The sequence below is a fragment of the Ziziphus jujuba genome, chromosome 8 (assembly GCF_031755915.1).
Source record: "Ziziphus jujuba cultivar Dongzao chromosome 8, ASM3175591v1".
Classification (NCBI taxonomy): domain Eukaryota; kingdom Viridiplantae; phylum Streptophyta; class Magnoliopsida; order Rosales; family Rhamnaceae; genus Ziziphus; species Ziziphus jujuba.
The window spans coordinates 13,515,670-13,532,539 of record NC_083386.1 but is presented as its reverse complement, the minus strand read 5'-3'; the positions used below and the strand labels follow the sequence as shown (position 1 = coordinate 13,532,539).

At 32.2% G+C, this 16,870-nt stretch overlaps 1 long non-coding RNA gene across 1 annotated transcript; it reads right to left on the bottom strand.

The window, feature by feature from the left end:
- Positions 1-4,631: 4,631 nt before the first annotated feature.
- LOC132804955 (uncharacterized) lies at positions 4,632-16,050 on the bottom strand. Its single transcript, XR_009640274.1, has 3 exons — positions 6,453-16,050; positions 6,232-6,293; positions 4,632-5,083 (listed from the first exon to the last, which is right to left on the bottom strand). It is a non-coding gene; the product is annotated as an uncharacterized LOC132804955 (long non-coding RNA).
- Positions 16,051-16,870: the final 820 nt, after the last annotated feature.

The following is a 16,870-nucleotide window of genomic DNA, read 5'->3' as shown; positions in this document are numbered from 1 at the left end:
TATTATTCAGACATATTATTTCATAAAGTATTGCAATCTTAGTAAAGCGTCAAACTTTATTTATCAACTGTGAGACAAGTTATTAATTATGAGAACCTATGACCATGTCTTACACCATTACTTCGGACTTTATACGTAAAATATAATGTGTAAAAATATTTAAAAAAAACCTATCAAAAAATATCTCTACAACTCATCTTGCTCCTAGAGCACAAATGTAACAAACTCTCACTTACTGTAAAATAAGTATGGGACCCTCTTAAAACACATAAAATTTACTTCTTGTAATACCTAGGTTCTTTGTAATGTGCTGCAACCCCATTATTATCATAATTTAGTGCAATAGGCTGATTTGAACTTGGTATCACCTATAAATCTATAAATAATTTTCAAGCCACAGCTAGCTTTAGAGGTAGAGTTAAAGACACAAGTATGCTTAATACTCCTATAATTAGGCTTCTACATTCAGGGTAAACCCAATGTTGTTCTAGTAGAGTCAATATTCTTTTGGAGACCTGAATCGGTACAACCAATGTTTTTCAAACTCTTACTAGAATAAACCAATATATAATCCCTTGTTCTCTTTAAATGCTTGAGTATATGCTTCATTATAGCCTAGTATTCCACTTTTAGGTCTATTTGGATTTGGTCACTACTCCCACTATATAGCAGATATCTAGTCTAACGCGCAACGTGACATACATGAGATTACCAAGTGCCAAAGCATATGGTATTACTCATAAGTTCTTTTTATCAGGAGTTTTCTAGGGTTACTCCTTAGAAATGTGAATTCCACATCTATAGGGTAAGATACCCCTTTTTGGGATCTCCAAGCTAAAATTGGCTACTATTTTGTCAATGTAGCAAGCTTGTTACAAAGTCAACATCTTACTCTTTTGGTCACAAAATTTTGATGCCTAGAATATAATTAGCATCACCTAAATCCTTCATATTAAAATGATTTTTAACTACCTCTTTACACCTGATAACGCCTTCATGTTGTTTTTGTTTAAAAGGGCATCATCTACATAAAAAACACAAAAAAAAAAAACTATTATTGCTCTTTGGATCTTTTTGTACACACACAGTCTATCAAGTTTTTTTTTTTTCCTCAAAAACTAATGTTTTTATAGTAAAAAATAATATTCCATAGATTCCATCTTTTGGTCCATGACCTTTTGTCACTCTTGTACATCAACATCCTCTAGTGCTTCCTTATAAGTAGTAAAGTCATTATCAAGATTATCTATAACAACTTAATATGTCTCTCTTAAGAAGGCATTCTTGTAGGCTATGTATCACTCTCCCACTACAACTTTACTGGCTATTAAACATGTATAGGAGAATCCAGATTTTAATAGCTATGTCAAGTCACCAATCTTTTCATTATCTTGCTTTTAAGTATGATCCTATATTGATTTCTATGCTTGTTCACCTTTGGGTACTTTATGTACATTTTTTTCCTTTTTAATCATGCATAGGAAACAAGAAGCTTAGGAGTTTTAGCTAGATTTCGAACCGAGTCAAAATTTTTAAGAATCACCTTATTCTTAGGTTTAAAATTCATCATGTAATCCTCTTTTAAGAAAATGACGAGAATGCTCACTGTAATTTTCTTTTCCTTCGGATTATAAAAATAGTCCTTTTGTTCCTTTAGGGTAACCAATAAACATATACATTCTTATGCGAAATTTCAACTTTTGAAGTCCCAAATGTGAATATAGTTTAAAATTGCTTTGTGCACTATTCATAATTTTATGGGTGTCTTTGAAACATGTTCTGATGGAATGAAGTTCAGTCAGTATACAACTGTTTCTAAGGCATATCCCTATAATTACTTAAGTAAAGATGAACAAATGAGCATTGACCTCACCATATCCAAATGGATTTTATTTATCCTTTCGGCTACTGACTAAGGTGTTCCAGAGGATGATAATTGAGACATGATCTCTTATGAGCCAAGTAAGACTTGAACTTATCAAATAGGTATTAACTGCCTTGATAAGAAAGAACCTGTTTTGATATGGACACTTAAATACTTCTGCCTCAGCCTTATACTTTCAAGAGTTCCAGATTTGTGGCACATTAGATAAACCTAATATCTCTTGAGAAGTCACAAATTCTCATAATATCTGAGAATTGTAGATATTGGACTCCATAACTAATTAAGATTATTATAAGTCCAATCCAGTAAATCTGGTTTTGCTTATCAGTTGGGGCATCACATAACCATTTTATACTTATACCCGCCTTTCTTGAACACTCATTGGCCCATATACAATAGTATGTACCAATTTCAACTATATAGCGAAGTGATTTCCTTTGCCCTTTAAGGGTCTTTTAATTATTTTACCTTCCAAACATGATGCACATATTAGTATAGGTTCAAAGATCAAGAAATATAAAATTTCACTTTTAACCAGATTATGAATTATGTTAGAATTAAAATGACTTAATCATAAGTGCCAAAAATAGATTTAAAACCTTCCTTTTCTTAGATAAGGAAAAATGCTCATCATCTATTTTTTCTATAACATTAATAGAAGACAAAAACGTTCAAATAAAGACCATCATTAAAATGCTTGGAACAAATAAAAGCACTATTACCTATAATTGAAACTAAAGAATTAAACTAAACTATTAAACCATGTTAATTAAACAACCAATAGAAACCAAATTCATCTTGAAATTCAATAAATAATATAATGAACATAAAACTTTACTTGTAAACTATAACTCCATTGTTCTACTGCCATTACAAAGATATATTCTTTATTTTTCAACTGCAAGTTTATTTATCCATTAGTGAGTGGGCTACTTTGTTTGAATCACTACATAGAGTAAAAAACTTAATTAGTGGCTTCTAAATCAATGATTTATTTATCATTGTAATTCTCCATCAAACAAGCATTAATTACATACATATTACCAATACTTGAGTTAGGGCAATTCTTTTTCTAGGGACCTCTCTGACCACATTTGAAGCACTTGCCTTTCTACTTGTTCATAATAGTTGATTTGGTAATTGGATTTACTTTTTTCTTCTTGTTCTTCTTTCCACCTTTAGGTTCCCTTTTAGGTTTAATTTAACTTCATGCATGATAAACACTTTCTAGTTTAAGTATAGACTTTTTAGCACTCTTAAGGTGTGCATAAGTCAGTAGAAGTAAGCTTTAAGTTATTCGTATTATAATTCATTTTAAATTGATTGGAGCTATAGGTAGAGATGCTAAGATCATGTTAATTTGCAACTTTTCATCCATCTTAACCCCTATCTCTTTTATACAACTGATGCATGATGTCATCGTGAGATAGTGTTCCCTAGACATTTTCCAGTCATATAAATGTCCATTAATGCCGCCATAGCTTCTTATTTAGGAGCAAGCTTCCTAATCTGAGCAATCATCTCGTCTAAAGCCTTGACCATTTCTAGTCTAGACTTCAACAGTCACACGATGACATTTTGCATATTGTGCTTTAATTTCCTTAGAAGCATCCATAGAAAGCTTCTGAGGCTTTTGAGTTGTTAGGGTAAATTTGATTCTTTAATACTCATAGATAAAAAAGATATTGATTTTCTTCTCATTGTAGTTACCATACATTGGCTTTTGACTCATAATCATGGCTAGATGATTGAGGGCTAATAACAGTTTCTGAAATTAAAGAAAAATGCATATATAATAATATGTAATCTTCACAACAAATATATAAATATGTAGATCCCTTAACTAATTATTATTTATATTTATTGTAACAATAATTTAGCTTCCATTAAAAATACCTACATTAGATAAGACATTTGTAATAATCTAAATTTTGAACATAATATGTAGTATCAGCTCCAAGGAAATGTGAGGTGGGTTTCAGACTTTTTAAAAACTTACCTCCTTAGATAGAGTCCTCTTAAATAATGCTAACACCTACCACTCAAAAATGATTTTAGTAAAATTTACCATTTTGAACATGATATATACAATATTCTACTAAGTAAGCTCGTAGGAAAGGTGAGATGGGTTTCAAACTCCTTAAAAATCTATTTCCTTAGGCAAAGCATTCTTAGATAATTCTACACATATTACACAAAATTTATTATAGAAAAATCAACCATTGTTCCAATATTCTTAGACTTTTAATGATATGGACAAAGCTCTAGTTGGATGATTATTAGTATTATCTAAATTAAATGTATCAACCATTAATTTAATTTTCAAATTCTTTTAATATTTAAGTATTATAGACATTGGACCATACAACTAATTAAGATTTTGAAATTAATTTAGGTCTAATTCAATAAAATTCAGTTATGCTTTTCCTTTAGGACATAAAATAACTATTTTATTATTAAATCTTTAATGGAGCCCGTAGGTGTTATCTAATTGAATTGGTTTTAACTTTTACTCAGTTAATATTTTATTATTAAATTAATGCAGGATTTTCCATAATAACATAATCTGGATAAAACATATGTTATATTATATGATGCAATAATATAGCACCACCTATTCTATATGGTATGTTAGCACATAAAAACATGTTATATATATATATATATATATATATATATATATATATATATATATAATTTAAACAATTATAAAAATTGAATAATAAATGAGCCCATATTTCATGGTTTCCTAGAAAGAAAAATTACAAACCTAGTAGGATCACAAAGCTCAACTTGACTTCTTGGTGTGTTCTTCTTCCTTTCTCCAAATCTTGCATGTCCACGAGGTTAGGCCAAGTTAGAACCGATTTCTAACGTTTTAAGCCCAAACCACATAAATCCTAACTTGCCTCGATCTTGAACCCCATCAGCTAAAAATGTCACAAGTGGCCATAGACATATTGGATCACCATAAAATTTTATAGGCAACCACATTCAAAAAAGCTATTCCCAAAATTTTAGCTTGATACAACGCTTCATGCATATCCTTATGCGCTCCAAGAAGATAGGCCAATGAGATCCACTCGTAGTAACTTCTAGTGTTGCATGTTACGGTGTCTAGTGGTTTTCAACGTTGTTTTGGTGCTCATTGGCTTTCTCTTTTTGTGTACTATCCACTCATGGTGGTTTCCCTTCAAACTGATGTCCAAATCGACATGAAAAATTATGAAAAGTCATAAATGTACAATTATTATCGAGGTAAATTTACACATATTTTACAAAAATCCAAATTTATTACCAAATAAATAAATAAAGTTGTAAAAATAAATAAATAAATAAATAAATCAAGGAGGAAACTTAATCTTATGATTAGCCTCCATGTTACATTTCCAATAAAAAAAAATATAAGTAGAAATTTACCACGGATTAGAGGCAAAAATCAATTATTTATTTATAATACCAAAATTATAAATAACATGAATATTAGAATCTTAGATGCCATGTATCTGTTAAACATCACATATGCATGAAAAATAAATTATAGAATATTAGAATCTTAGGTCCCAAGGTGCCGATGCTAATAACCAACTATTCTGCGGTCAAGGAGGGGCGGCTAATGCTCACTGTGCAAACTATTTGCCAACCCTCTCGCCCACGGCTTGCATAAGTAGCCATACATACATGTATGCTAAACATAAACACAGTATAGAACACCAATACTGTATGGTGCATTTAAACTATAAAAATTTACAATATTGTAAATACCAAAATTTTTAATAAAATATCATCGAGTTTAGCACAATTTTCTTAACTCATAACCAGGTTTAAGAAATTTTTCTAAACCCATAAAATTTTATATTTTCTTTTTAATAACCACATGAATTCAACAATTTTATAAAATTATTTATTACCACAATATTTTCAACTTCATAAATATTTAAACACACAAATATATCTTTATATACTAAAAATTATTGCAATTATTTTTCTTAAATCCTTGAAATTAATTTATACAAAATCATATTAACTCACATGAAATTCACACATAAATATATTTTATTTTGCATAATAAATTTAACAATGAAATATAATAATAAATTTCATAATAATTTAACACGATAATTTCTTTAAAACCATGAATATAAATGTGTGCAACAAATATATTTAAATCATATAAATCTACACAGTAAAACTAAATAACAATTTTCTTAATGGCCCAAAAAATATATATTTTTTAGGATTTGAGATAACACAATATATATATATATATATATATATATATATATATATATATATATATATATATATAATGGCCTAAAAATAAACATTGGAAAAGAACCACAGACCTGAAACACGTGGATCACTCAAGATCCTCCACAAAATCAATCAGCACAATTCACACTGGTGCCTAAAATATCATTGAAATACAGTATTGATTTAAATAATATTCTAATTGGATATAATATACACAATTTACTAGGGGGAGCTAACACAAACATTGTTTGAAATATGCAAATTATATACCAAAAAGAAGCTTATAACATGAGAATTACATATCAGGTCATACCTCTCGGAGATTGAACCGATGGTGGCCAAGATCTAACTGGGAACCTTGGGAACTAACTATCCATGGATCTCTCAATCTAGCAAGGTTTGGAAAAAAAGGACTTCGAATTTGGATTTAAGGAGGTTAAAATAGGGGGAAAGGTCGGTGGACATGTTCGAACTCACTGGAACCAAGGATTCCGATGAGTTGCCACCATCAATGGTAAAGGTTACCAGCACTGCTACATCCAGCGGCCACTAGTCTTGAAATTCGGTTGGTTGGTCGACTTGAGGGTTGATAACATTGTGGTAAGGGTGTGTAACAAAAGGGTGGCCGGATTGGGAGAAATCGACAGGCGAATCGAGTGGCACTGCCAATGAAAAACACACTGATCTCGACGTGTCACCGGCCTACTGGTCGTGAAGTTTTACTAGCCAGCTGATTTCAAAGTGGCCAACCTATTGGTATGGTGTGTGCAAACCGATGGTGGCTGGAGCATAATGAACCAACGATCATCTACTCTCTTTCTCCTCTTTCTCTTTCCTTTCTCCTCTCCGCCAATTAAAACCACCTGTGGGTGCCATTGTGCACTTAGATTTTTGATATCTTGCACAGAGTTAGTGGGCACTATGCACACAATTTTCACAATCATTAAACACAGTCTCAAAAAAATTTATTAAACTTCAAAGGTCTCTAACTTTTTAACCATAAATTTAAATTAAGTGTGCCACTAGTCTATAAACTCATATCGACAAATACTTTAAATCATTACAAGTCAAAACCAATTTTTTCAAGAATAAAAAGTCAAACATGCACTACTCAAAAAGTCTGGACCGCAATTTGTTTCGTTTATAACTTTTGAACCACAACTCTGTTTTCAATATGTTACTAATCTATGAACTCGAGATGATGCGTACTCTAAAATGGTGCATTGGTCAAAACAAAAACTCAATCCAAACAAAAAGAAAATGCTATCCCACTTGATCAACTCAGTCAGACTTGACCAAAGCATGAAAAATTTCAGTATACTTAGGGACAGAGTGTTACATATTACAAAATTTAAATGAATTTAATTATTGCATAACAAAATTTAGTTCGCCTAAAAACAAATTTTAGAAAAATGGACCACTCACGTGAAATATGCAAATCATTTGGGATCCTCCATAGGGTCAATCCCACATTCACACGGGTGCCTAAAATATCATCAAGATACAACATCTATTAAAATATTACAATATCGATTAAAATAATATTTTAATCGGTATATTATACATAGTTTACCAGCTAATAAAAACATTATCCAAAATTGACAATTTATATATTAGATTGAAGCTTATGATGCAAGTATCACAAATCGGATCTTACCTCTCGGAGATCAAACCAGTAGTGGTCAGGATCTGATTGGAAAGCTTGGGTAACCTGATGTCCTAGATCTCCCAATCTAGTAAGAACTAGATGAAGCGGACCTCAAATTTGCACTTAGAGAGGTTAAAATAGGTGGAAAAGGGTGGTGGGCTCATTAGAAACTTGGCAAAACTAAAGGAACCAGCGAACCACAACCGTTGTCAGAAAATTTCTTTAGAGCCTGCCCATCTGGCAGCTATCGGCGGTCAAATCTAGTGGGAAGGATAGTTGATGAGTCAGCGTCCCAACTATGCAGGTGGTGAGGTTTGGGGCTGGCCAGATTTGGAGAAATTGGTAAGTAAAGCAAACGATGTCATCGACTGAAAATAGGGCGAATCCTAGCGCATCATCGGCTTGCCCACCGTGAAACTTCACTGGCTCATTGGTCGAGAAACAGGCTACACCATGGGCTAAAGCATGCACATCACAAGTGCTTGAAGAATAGCAAACGACAAAGGGCATGTTTCTCTCTTTCCTTTTGTCTCTCCTCTCTCTTTCTCTCTTATCTCTCTCCCTCTCCCTCCCTCAAATCCACCAATAAAGGTCTCCATAGTTCCACTGTTCACTCCTGGGATTGGCTATGAGGTGCCACATGGCACGGTGTTGGTGAGCACTGTGCACATCTTTTTCACACATACAAATTTGTACCTAGTAAAACTAGTCTCGGAAAAATTTATCAAACTTTGGAATTCCATAACTTTTCAACCACAAATCCAAATTAAGCATCCCACTAGTCTATAAACTTGTATCGACTAATATTTCACAATAATGTATAAATCAAAACCAAATTCTATAAAAGCAATCCAAATTCTACAAAAATAAAAAGTCAAACTCCATATTGCCCGGGTAGTCTGAACTGCAGTTTATTTTGTCAATAACTTTTGAAACATAGCTCTGCTTTCAGCGTGCTAGTAGCCTATGAATTTTGTTAGTGTGCACTTCACCATGGTGCCTTGGTCAATGTAAAATTCTACCCACAACAAAAATTCAGTCATAGACCCACTTGGTTAACTCTGATTAAATTGGTCAAACTCAATCAACGTATGAAAAATACCGATATATCTCAGGATGGGGTGTTATAGTATGTCTATATATGCATTAATGTATATGTGTACATATGTGACTACATATGTTCAAAAAGAATGGGTGTTTGGATTTATGTTGCACTTTGAGTTATTTATGTGGAAACTTATTGGGAAATATAGAGAACTAATTAAGCATCTGTATATATGGAATCAAATTGTTCATGATCAAATTACATTTTGAAAATAAATGTATATATAATTATGCAGTGTGTAGACTTGGAAAAATAGAGTTTTGACACCAATGAAGCTCATTTTTTTTTTTTTTTTTTGTATTGGAATGTGGACATAATTGAAGGGAGTACAACTTGGAACCTGGAAGTTTGAAGGATCAATATCATCCAATTTGATGAAATGTATAACCATTAATTAACATTCTTAATTTTCCATAAAAAAGAAATTATAAGGTTTATTTATTTACGTAGGAAATCATATTGGCAATTTGTTTGCTTGAAACTCAAGGTAGCTATTCTAGTAAGTGTCATGCTATTAGCCTATTGTTTTTAACTTTCATGAATGTGAATATGATAATGATTTGCTTATAGCACACTATTACTGTTGATAGGATAGCTGCAAATGGGTTTTACTCAAATTTCATCATAACTATTTAATTTTCTTTTAGTTTTGTACTTCAGGATAAGTTGCTCCGAGTGGCTGCTTTTGTTTCCAAGACTTGCCAAGATTGATTTGAAAAAGATAAATGTGGGTTTTATGATATTGGTTTATTATGCAGGTTGTAGTGATGCTTGCATTTTGCAGTGATGTTTCCTACATGAATTGAGCCTTGATTTGCCAGTTGAAAATTTGTAATGGTACATTAAACAGGATAATTAGCATAGTGCAATATCATATAGGCTATGGACATAGGAAATTGTATTAGGCAATATAATGGCATTTAGATCATGTAGAGAGTACAAAGTTAGTCTTAATGATTCAGTTTATGATGCCTTTATCTATTAGTTTTAATGACTAAGTTTATGATGCCTTTATCTATTATAGAGTGGAGTTGTGAACTACCATTGTTACCTTTTGAGTTGCTTGTTCAAGGGGATTAGTTATTGCTATATATATCCGAAGCTTGTAATATAGTTTGTGGACTATAGTTTCATAGGTTTTTTATAGGATAGTATGATTCAATATTGATGATCCATACAAGTGCATGGGGAGGAAAACAAAGAAATGTATTTTTCCATGTAATATTTCATTCTATTTTTATGATCATTACAACAAAAAATTAATCAAGCTAAAAGGAAGTGTTGTGAGACTTCCACTCACAAGTATATGAAATATAAAATGGTTATGACGCATGCTATGTAATCAGAGAACAAAACTATAACAATTCTAACATAAAGACACCAAGATTTATCGAGGTTCGGCAAAATTGCCTACGTCCTCGTTGCTCCAGTGAGAGCTTCTATTTTCTTATTAAATTGCTACCTTTATAAGACCAACTTATAGAGCTTCAATGGTGGAATCAGACAGATACCCAAATCATCCCAATTCTCTTTTTACACCCTCTCTCTTTGTGTTTCCCAAATTGATTCACTTAGAACCTCACAGAGAATAGCAATGAAGAACACAAAAGAAAAGAAAACTACTTTTTGGAATTTTTCGTTCTTTGAAACTCGAAGAACTATGTTCCTCTCTCTGTTTCTTTCTATGGAGAAGAAGACCATCAATATCAGGTGCTCCTTATGAAACGGTGTAGCTTCACTTAGAATGCATCAATAATACCAATACACGTAGTAATCTGGTCCTTGAGTAAAATGGAAGCAAAATGATAGTTTTGCCCTTCGTTAATGATGTGGCATTTGAAGTGCATTGTTTTTTCTACTACCAGCTTCATTTTCATTATTCTTCGACAGAAAACCTTATAAAAAACACATTAGCAAAAAACACCAAAATTTGAGGATTAATTCTTCACATATCTCCACCTAATCCTCAAATTCATATTTAAAGAAACTCATCACCATCCCAGCAAAAAACCAACTATCACCAGATTAGCCTACTCCAATTCGGAGTAGATTTTTGCAAGCATTAAACTTGCCAAGAGTGAGTACCTTTGTACCCATATCAGAAGGATTAAACTTAGTGAGAATTTTCTTCAATTTAAATACCTCTTGAGCTATCATATCTTTAATGAAATGGTATTTAACCTAAATATTCTTAGACCTCTCATGAAATACTAGATTCTTGCATAAATGAATGGCGCTTTGACTGTTTAAATATAAAACCACTTCATGATCAAGAGCTTTAAGCTCTACCTACAGACCCTTAAGCCAAATTGCTTCTTTCGCAGCCTCTTCTGCTGCTGCTATGTACTCAACTTCAGTTGTTGATAATGCCACCACAGGTTGCAACTGAGACTTCCAACTTATGCAATTCCTACACAAAGTAAACACATAAGAAGATATAGACCTTCTTTTGTCCCTATCCTTAGCTTCTTCAGAATCTAAATATTCATTTAGTTCAACTCCATTTGGATTTCCTTTATAGAATAATCCTTCATCCATTGATTGCTTCAAATACGTTAGAAGCCATTTCATTGTCTCCCAATGATCTCTGTTAGGATCATCCATATATCTACTCAAAACACTACTGGCATGTGCTAAATCTGGCCTTGTACAAATCATTGTCTACATCACAGACCCTATAACATTTGAATATGGTACAGCCACCATATTTTCCTTCTCTTTTTCTGTAGATGGACATTGCTCACTTAACAACTTGAAATGTCCACCAAGAGGGACATAAGCTGGTTTTGCACCTTCCATAGAGAATCTGGAAATCACTTTCTGTATATATTATGATTGTAGAAGCTTCATCTCATATTTAAACCTGTTTTTCTCAATTGTAATTCCACAAATTTTCTTGGCTTGTCCAAGATCCTTCATATCAAATTCAGAATTAAGTAATTCCTTCACCGATTGGACAACTCTGCCATTTGGACCTGCTACTAACATATCATCCAAATATAATAGGAGGTAAATAGTCTTATCACTCATGGGATCCTTAAAATATAGACAACTATCAAAATTGATTCTCTCAAAACTAGCTTTCACCACAAAGAAATCAAATCTTTTATACCATTGTCTTGGTGATTGTTTAAGTCCATAGAATGATTTCTTAAGTAAACACACAAGCTCTTCACCTTTTTCCTTAAACTCAAATTCCTCTGGCTACCTCATGTATATGGTTTCTTCTAAATCTCCATGAAGAAACGCTATCTTAACATCCATCTACTCTAACTCCCAATCAAATTGAGTTATCAAAGCCAACATGACCCTAATAATTGTATATTTAACAATCGGAGAGAAAATTTCATTGTAGTCTATGCCTTCCACTTATGTGAAACCCTTAGCCACCAATATGGCTTTGAATCTCACTAGTTCAGACTTTGTCATGCCCTCTTTAACCTGTAAATCCATTTACAATCTACAATTTTCTGGTTTAATGGTGCTGGTATGAAGTCCCAATTCTTATTTTTATGAAGTGACTCCATTTCTTCAACCATAGCTTTTTTCCACGTATAGTGTGTTTTGATTTCATAGCTTCCAAGTAATTCCTTTGCTCATTATCTGTGAGATCTTGAAATGCCACCAAAGCATAAGCTATGAAATTTGCATAGCTATATTTCCTATTCGGCTTTATTTGTCTCTTTGCTCTATCACGAGTAAGTAGAGGCTATATTCTTATGTCTTGAGCTTGATGACTGCTGCCTTGCTTGTTAATCTTCAGAATCTTCATCAGATTGGACAGGTGTGTGCTTCTCGGGTTCAATAACATCCTCAACTGATGACTTTTCACTTAGATTTTCATCCTCTTGACTCTCCGCCTCAGGTAGTAAGTCAAATTTCTTTGTTTCTAGCTTGTTATTCACCTCATTCCCTGCATTATTAGTACCTTTGCAAGGCATAAAATTTCCATCAAATATCACATCTCTACTTATAATAAATTTAAAACCATGATTTTCTTTATCCCATAGTCTATAACCTTTAACACCTAAAGGGTAACCTAAGAAGATATATTTTATACTCCTAGGTTCCAATTTTCCTTCAGATTGATGGACATATGTAGCATAACCAAAAACTCTAAGCTTGCTATAATCATGCTTGCATCTCACTTTATCAAGCAAAGTCCTATTTACCCTTTCAGCTATGTCGTTTTGCTGTGGTGTGTGCTTTATAGTTCTATGTCTAGAATACCATGAAATTTATAAAATTCATCATATTCTTTGTTACAAAACTCAAGGCCATTATTGGTTCGTAAGGCTTTAATAAGTTTATTGGTTTGGTTTCCAAAAAGCAATTTCCATTCTTCAAACTTGGTAAATGCCTCATGCCTCATCTTTGGTTTTCAACAAGTGACCCTAAACCTTTCTAGAAAAATCATCAATTATTGACAAAAAATATATATTACCACTTTGTGTTTGTACCTTGGCAGGGCCCCACAAATTAGCATGTACATATTCCAACATAGATTTAGCTCTACTTAAGTTAAAACTAAGCCTATGTTGTTTTTCCAAAATATCATTTTCATAAAATTCTACCTTGCTGATTATGTCCTTACCAAAACCATTATGTTTATACAAATAGTACGGATCTTTTTCACTGATATGACCCAATCTATTATGCCACAAAATAGTTTTGTCAATTGATGAACTAACAGATGCATTACTAGAATTAGTCACTATTTTACCAAGCAATACATACAAACCATTCTTTTTCACACTTTTCATAACAACAAGAGAAACCTTTGTCACTTTCATAGTACGATTTTCAGTTTTACAAGAAAAACCAGATTCATCAAGCATACCAAGAGAAATTAAATTTCTCTTCAAAACAGGAACATGTCTTAGAAAGGTAAGAGTCTTAGTAGTGCCATCAAACATCTGTAGTTGCACATTACCAATGCCAATCACTTGACATGATAGATTATTTCATAAAAGAATTCGACCACCATCACACTTAGTATATGATTGAAAACAACTTAAATCAGGACACATATGGAAAGAACAACCTGAATCTAAGACCCATTCAGAATTTTCTTGATTAGAAGTCACAACCAATACCTCTGTAGGATTCAAATCAGTATAGGCTACAGCTAAGTTACCATTCTCTTGGTTTTTTTTCTTTCTCATCTTTCTTTTTCTTAAAACAATTTCTGATAAAATCAGTAATAACACCTCTGCCTTTAGTTCTAGAATTCTCTCTAGACTTACTCCTATGGTCACTTTGACTCCAATTTTGAGTGGTACTTCTACCTCTCACAGTAAGCCCTTCTCCTTTAGACTCAGATTTCAATTCCAAGTTTTTGGACTTTACAGCACTCAACACAGTTTCTACAGACAAAGAATTCCTACCATAATTAATGGCATTCTTAACTTCTCTATAAGTTTCAGGCAGAGAGTTTAACAATATAACAGTATGGTGTTCATTATCAAATACAACATTACAATTTGCAACACTCAGAATGAAACAATTAAAAGTATCAAGATTAGCATCTAAGTCCATTTTAAAACCAAAAAATTGATCGAGTAAAAGAATTCAGTTAGGCAAAGATCTCACCAAGTAAAGCTGCTCAAGATTTTGCTACATCTGTGAAGTAGTTTTGACATCATCAACCTTTCTCAACACATTGTCAGAGAGATGGAGAATGATCGTGCTCATTGCAATTTCATCAATCTCCAATTTCTTGTCTTCGATGACATCTGCTCCATATGAGCCATTGATTGCCTTCGCAACCTTCATCTAGACCAACACAACCCTCATCTTCTTGCGCCAGAGTAAGGAATCTCGCTTGCCATTGAAGACCTCAATCTCCAATTTTGTAGACATTGTTGGAATTGCCCAAAGCCAAAGCTCTCATCAAGATTCTTGAACAAACAATCACAAGGAATCACAAAGAATCAAAGGACCCAAGCTCTGATACCACTATTATGTAATCAGAGGACAAAACTAAAACAATTCTAACACAAAGATACCAAGATTTATCAAGGTTCAGAAAAATTGCTTACGTCTCCATTGCTCCAGTGAGAGCTTATGTTTTCTTATTAAATTGCTACCTTTACAAGACCAAGTTACAGAGCTTCAATGGTGGAATCACACAGATACCCAAACCATCCTAATTCCCTTTTTACACCCTCTCTCTTTGTGTTTCCTAACTTGATTCACTCAGAATCTCACAAAGAACAACAATGAAGAACACAAAAGAAAAGAAAACCACCTTCTAGAGTTTTCCGCTCTCTGAAACTCGAACAACTATTCCTCTCTTTGTTTCTTTCTATGGAGAAGAAGACCATCTATATGTTAGGTTCTCCTTATAAAACGGTGTACCTTCACTTAGAATGCATCAATAATACCAAGACACATAGTAATCTTGTCCTTGAGTCAAATGGAAGCAAAATGATAGTTTTGCCCTTCATTAATGATGTGGCATTTAAGTGCACCGTTTTGTCTACCACCAGCTTCATTTTCATTCTTCTTCGATAGCAAACTTTGTAAAAAACACAGCAGCAAAAAACACCAGAATTTGAGGATTAATTCTTCACAATGCATAATTAAGTAGCGAACCCAAAAGGAAGAGTGTGAATTAAATTAATTAAATGCAATTATTATATTAATAGGCTGTTAGTGTAAGCATTAATTGATTTAACACCTCATAATAAAAAACAAATAAATCAAATAAAATAAAAGAAACACCAAATGAATAAAATAGATGAAAGCTTTGCCTACGAATAGAACTACAAAGATTTAAGGATTAAAGAGGTTAATCAAATATTTAAATTCTTATGGCTTATTTTCATATCAAATTAAATAATAAGCTCTTTTTATGATCTATAAAGGGTAGAAAAAATAAATAATCATTTAGGCTCATAGTAAAGTAGGTAAATGAGGTTAATGGAATAAAAGCTCCAAATATGCATCTTTATATGCATCCTTATAGGCTCAAATAATGGTACTACGGATATAATTATGATTAGGTAAGCTAGAAAGGCTCAAATTCATAACGAAATGACATAAATCACTTTTTTAGCAATGTAATACTTTAGGATTTTGCCTCAAACTTCAATTATGCAATTCTAGAGTTTAATTTAATTAAAACCTTCAAATTAATGCAAGTCTTCTTTAAAATACAATCTAAGTCATGCGAAATCGATTATATGCTCAAAAAAAAAAAAAGAAAAAAAAAAGGAAGTAATAACATATTAAATATATCTTAAGCATATAAGCATACATAAAAATAATCCAAAAAAAATCGATGAACAGGACAAGGATGAGGCTTTTTGGGCGAAGTATGAGGGAAGCTACCCCAATGTTTTAAACGATGAAAGCACCAAAAGGAAACATTTTTATTGTTATGAGGTGAAGTGTAAGCCTTAGGGCACTAAGATGTAGGCTTTTTGAGAATTAAATTTTAATATTAAAAAAGTTAAATATATTTTTAAATTGATATAAAATTAAAAGATAAAATGTATAAATAATTTTTAAACTGAAAGATAAACCAATTAAATTTTACATAAACATAAAACTAATAATTATAAATAAATATACAATAAAACTTGCACTTCTAAATTATGAATAATAATTTATAGAGGTAATATAATTTTATTGTAATATGAAAAATAACAAGATAAGATTTATCTATATTCATGAGGCATGTGCCTCACTCTTCAAGGTGAGCCCTAAGCGTAACTCCCAAACACGTCTTTTAAAAACAATAGTTGCCCCAACCCTACCCCGTCCTATTCGTTGAAATTCTTTTTCAGTTTGGGATTGTGCAAACACATTACAGCATTATATATGGCCTGCCTAGCCTCTTTGATCTTGAAATAATAATTCTTTCAAATCCTATCCACTAAACACATTCTCAAAGATTTTTAACTTTGATATCAAACTAAATTATCATTTCTTTCAAAATTTAACCCAATAAAAAATAGATTATAATGACATT